Source organism: Salvelinus sp. IW2-2015, unplaced genomic scaffold (assembly GCF_002910315.2).
Source record: "Salvelinus sp. IW2-2015 unplaced genomic scaffold, ASM291031v2 Un_scaffold4239, whole genome shotgun sequence".
Lineage (NCBI taxonomy): Eukaryota > Metazoa > Chordata > Actinopteri > Salmoniformes > Salmonidae > Salvelinus > Salvelinus sp. IW2-2015.
The window spans coordinates 30,657-36,454 of NW_019945510.1; the positions used below are offsets into that span (position 1 = coordinate 30,657).

General features: G+C 36.5%; 1 long non-coding RNA gene across 1 annotated transcript; it reads left to right on the forward strand.

The window, feature by feature from the left end:
- Positions 1–3,457: 3,457 nt before the first annotated feature.
- LOC139026258 (uncharacterized) lies at positions 3,458–5,547 on the forward strand. The gene is made up of 3 exons (XR_011478005.1): positions 3,458–3,500; positions 4,312–4,382; positions 5,180–5,547. It is a non-coding gene; the product is annotated as an uncharacterized lncRNA (long non-coding RNA).
- Positions 5,548–5,798: the final 251 nt, after the last annotated feature.

Below are 5,798 nucleotides of genomic sequence, written 5' to 3' on the forward strand. Positions count from 1 at the left end.
TCAACTGTGCTGTGATGTTTCGCAAACGTTCTGAACCTTTCTATTCTCATAGTTTCTACAGATTTTAAATTGAAGATAAACATTTTTGCTATGATCAATTGACCATAATGTTTCAAACTCACCCAGTAGAGCTATCTGCAGTGTTAGCTCCAGGTAAATGGTGCAATTCTTCAGCCATTCCTGGACCTGTGACCAAAAACAAGCTACATGATGGACAGTACCAAAACAGATGATCTAATGACTCTGCCTCCTCACAGCAGAATCTTCAGAGCTGGGAAGGTTGTATCCCCTATATATATAACATTATATTGGTTGCAAGAATTTTGTGTAATAATTTAAATAGAAATATAAGATTTGAATCCGACGTTGTTTTGTTTGTTGGTTCAAAAACCATGTGGAATCGGTACATCAAACATCTCTTCTCAACTATATTACCATCTATGTGGAACAGCTGCCAATATTTTGGTCCTTAAATGCAACTGGTGTACTTCTAAAAAAATGTATTTTTTTATTTATTTTTTTTACCAATTTTGGTAATTAATTCAGGGCCAACAGACAAGTTCCTTACTTTTTCCCCCTTCCGCTTGCCTCTTCCATTTTTGCTGCAATCAGTTGGTTGTAGTTTTGGGTGGAGCATTTCCATATATTTTTGTTTGCTGCCTGTGTGACATAACTCCACCAGTTCTATTTATTATATAATTTAAAAAAAGAGTATACCTTTTTAAAAAATGTATCCAAACATGTTTTTTTATGAATTAGTATATTTGAGTTTAACCACAATATCTGTTCTATTATTTGTTATTTTCTGATTAAACTGAAATTGGCAACAAAGTTTTTATGGCTTGTTTGAAAAATGTTGATATATTGGAGATTATTTAATTTCTAAATGATCGAAAGGGAGAGGTTGTAATCTGAATAAAGGGAAAAAGGCCATTCTTGAACATGGGGTGAGACATTCTTACTCATTTGCTAGAGAACCAGTTTGGATTTAAGTATAACTTTTGTATGACTGACGCCTTTAGTGAGAGGTCTAATGATTTCATATTTAATAACTTCTGCCTTCCTAATTCATTTTCATTATATAAATAAGCACTTCTAATTTTGTCTGGCTTGAAATTCTGAATAAAATAGATTTTTTTTTGCTCATATAAAAAACAACAGGTTGCTAGGTATAGGCAAAACCATAAGCAAAAAAAAGATAAGCTGTGATATGACTAGAGAGTTAATCAGGGTGATTTTTCCACAAATAGACAGGTATTTTCTTTTCCATGGTAGCAAGATCTTTTCTATTTTTGCTAACTTTCTATTCAAATTTTTTGGAGTGAGATCATTTCATTCTTTCAGGATTTGTATACCGAGTATGTCCACATCCTCATCAGACTAAACGGTAATGTAAAAGTTGTATTTTTTAGTGATCAATATGTAATATAGTACACTTATCATAATTTGGTTGTAATCCAGAGATGTTAGAAAAAGTATCTAAATCCTCTATGAGGCTGTAGAGGGATTCTAATTGTGGTTTTAAAAGAAAACATGAATCATCAGCGTACAATGACACCTTTGTTTTTAAGCCCTGGATTTCTAATCCCTTGATATTATTGTTGGATCTAATTTAACAACAAACATTTTGATGGCAATAATAAATAGATGTGCCTATAAACCTTGATTTACTCCTCTTAACAGTTTACATTTTCTGAGAAGTAGACATTATTTACTATTTTACACCTAGGGTTACTAAACTCAGCAAAAAAGAGAAACGTCCCTTTTTCTCACTATTAAACCTCCTCCATGTTTAACTCACTAGGTCAGGATATTAAACCTCCTCCATGTTTAACTCACTAGGTCAGGATATTAAACCTCCTCCATGTATATCTCACTAGGTCAGGACATTAAACCTCCATGTATATCTCACTAGGTCAGGACATTAAACCTCCTCCATGTATCTCTCACTAGGTCGGGATATTAAACCTCCTCCATGTATATCTCACTAGGTCAGGATATTAAACCCCCTCCATGTATATCTCACTAGGTCAGTATATTGAACCTCCTCCATGTATATCTCACTAGGTCAGGATATGAAACCTCCTCCATGTATATCTCACTAGGTGAGGACATTAAACCTCCTCCTTGTATATCTCACTAGGTCAGGATATTAAACCTCCTCCATGTATATCTCACTAGGTCAGGATATTAAACATTTATGTATATCTCACGAGGTCAGGATATTAAAACCTCCATGTAAATCTCACTAGGTCAGGATATAAACCTCCTCCATGTATATCTCACTAGGTCAGGATATAAACCCATCATGTATATCTCACTAGGTCAGGATATTAAACCCATCCATGTATATCTCACTAGGTCAGGATTAAACCTCCATGTATATCTCACTAGGTCAGGATATTAAACTCCCCCTCCATGTATATCTCACTAGGTCAGGATATTAAACCCCCATGTATATCTCACTAGGTCAGGATATTAAACCTCCATGTATATCTCACTAGGTCAGGATATAAACCTCCCCATGTATATCTCACTAGGTCAGGATATTAAATCCTCCATGTATATCTCACTAGGTAGGATTTAAACCTCCATGTATATCTCACTAGGTCAGGTATAATCCACCATGTATATCTCACTAGGTCAGATATTAAACCTCTATGTATATCTCACTAGGTCAGGATATAAACCTCCCCATATTATACTCACTAGGTCAGGATATTAAACCTCCATGTATATCTCACTAGGTCAGGATATTAAACCTCCCATGTATATCTCACTAGGGTCAGATATAAACCTCCACATGTATATCTCACTAGGTCAGGATATTAAACCTCCCCATGTATATCTCACTAGGTCAGGATATTAAAATCCTCCATGTATATCTCACTAGGTCAGGTATTAAACCTCCCATGTATATCTCACTAGTCAGGATTTAAACCCTCACCATGTATATCTCACTAGGTCAGGATTTAAACCTCCCCATGTATATCTCACTAGGTCAGGATATTAAACCTAATGTATATCTCACTATCAGGATATTAAACCTCCCCATGTATATCTCACTAGGTCAGGTATTAAACCTCCCCATGTATATCTCACTAGGTCAGGATATTAAACCTAATGTAATTCTCACTATCAGGTATATAACCTCCCCATGTATATCTCACTAGGTCAGGGTATTAAACCTCCTCCATGTATATCTCACTAGTCAGATGTTAAACCCTCCAATGTATACTCACTAGGTCAGGATATTAAACCTCCCCATGTAAATCTCACTAGGTCAGAGTATAAACCCCCATGTATATCTCACTAGGTCAGTATTAAACCTCCCTCCATGTAATCTCACTAGGTCAGGATAATAAACCTCCACCATGTATATCTCACTAGGTCAGGATATTAAACCTCCCCATGTATATCTCACGGTCAGGATATTAAACCTCTTTCAATCTCACTAGTCAGGATATTAAACCTCCTCCATGTATATCTCACTAGGTCAGGTTAAACCTCCACCATGTATATCTCACTAGGTCAGGGTATTAACCTCCCCATATATCTCATAGGTCAGGATATTAAACCTCCTCCATGTTATCTCACTAGGTCAGGATATTAAACCTCCCCATGTATATCTCACCTAGGTCAGGATATTAACCTCCCATGTATATCTCCTAGGTCAGGAATTAAACCTCCTCCTGTATATCTCATAGGTCAGATTAAACCTCCTCCATGTATATCTCACTAGGTCAGGGTATTAAACTCCTCCATGTATATCTCACTAGGTCAGGATATTAAACCTCCTCCATGTATATCTCACTAGGTCAGGAATTAAACCTCCCATGTATATCTCACTAGGTCAGGATATTAAACCTCCCATGTATATCTCACTAGGTCAGGAATTAAACCTCCTCCATGTATACTCACTAGGTCAGGATAAAACCTCCTCCATGTATATCTCACTAGGTCAGGATATTTAACCCTCCATGTATATCTCACTAGGTCAGGTATTAACCTCCTTATATCTCACTAGGTCAGGATATAAACTCCTCCCATGTATATCTCACTAGGTCAGGATATTAAACCTCCATGTATATCTCACTAGGTCAGGATATTAAACCCTCATGTATATCTCACTAGGTCAGGATAATAAACCTCCCATGTATATCTCACTAGGTCAGGATATTAAACTCCATGTATATCTCACTAGGTAGGATTTAAACCTCCCATGTATATCTCACTAGGTCAAGATATTAAACCTCCTATGTATATCTCACTAGGTCAGGATATAAACCTCCTCCATGTAAATCTCACTAGGTCAGTTATAAACCTCCATGTATATCTCACTAGGTCAGGATATTAAACCTCCTCCATGTATATCTCACTAGGTCAGGATATTAAAAAATCCTCCATGTATATCTCACTAGGTCAGGATATTAAACCTCCCCATGTATATCTCACTAGGTCAGGATATTAAAAAATCCTCCATGTAAATCTCACTAGGTCAGGGTATTAAACCTCCCATGTATATCTCACTAATCAGGATATTAAACCCTCACCATGTATATCTCACTAGGTCAGGTATTAAACCTCCTCCATGTATATCTCACTAGGTCAGGATATTAAACCTCAATGTATATCTCACTAGGTCAGGATATTAAACCTCCTCCATGTATATTCACTAGGTCAGGGATTAAACCTCCCCATGTATATCTCACTAGTCAGGATTTAAACCTCCCCATGTATATCTCACTAGTCAGGATATTAAACCTCCTCCATGTAATCTCACTAGGTCAGGGTAAAACCCCCATGTATATCTCACTAGGTCAGGATATTAAACCTCCCCATGTATATCTCACAGGTCAGGGTATTAAACCTCTCAAAATCTCACTAGTCAGGATATTAACCTCCCCATGTATATCTCACTAGGTCAGGTTTTAAACCTCCACCATGTATATCTCACTAGTCAGGATATTAACCTCCCATGTATATCTCAGCTAGGTCAGGATATTAAACCTCCCCATGTAAATCTCACTAGGTCAGGATATTAAACCTCCTCCATGTATATTCTCTCTAGGTCAGGATATTAAACCTCCTCCATGTATATCTCACGAGGTCAGGGAATTAAAACTCCATGTATATCTCACTAGGTCAGGATAATTAACCTCCATTTATATGTCACTAGGTCAGGATATTAAACCTCCTCCATGTATATCTCACTAGGTCAGGATATTAAACCTCCTCCATGAATATCTCACGAGGTCAGGATAATTAACCTCCATGTATATGTCACTAGGTCAGGATATTAAACCGCCTCCGTGTATATCTCACTAGGTCAGGATATTAAACCTCCTCCATGTATATCTCACTAGGTCAGGATATTAAACCTCCTCCATGTATATCTCACTAGGTCAGGATATTTAAGTCTCCATATATCCACTAATTCCAATATATCCATGACATTCATGATTTCCATAAATGCCTGAGCGTGATAGTTTGTAGTGTGATTTCCTTTACGTTCCATAGATGTATTTAAAACCATATTATAATCTCCCACCATAATAATAATATTGTATTGCTTGTAGAGTTGATACATTCTTATATATATTTTCAAAGAAGCTTGGATCATCATTATTTGGATAGGTTAATAAGCCATATCTGTTCATGGTCCAATTTAGATCAAAATTACTGTTAATTAATATCATCACCCCTTTCGAATTTATTTGCCCTTGAGAGAAATATATTTCGCCCCCCCTAGTCTTTTTCCACACAACTTCATCTAAAATTATTGAATAAACAGTATA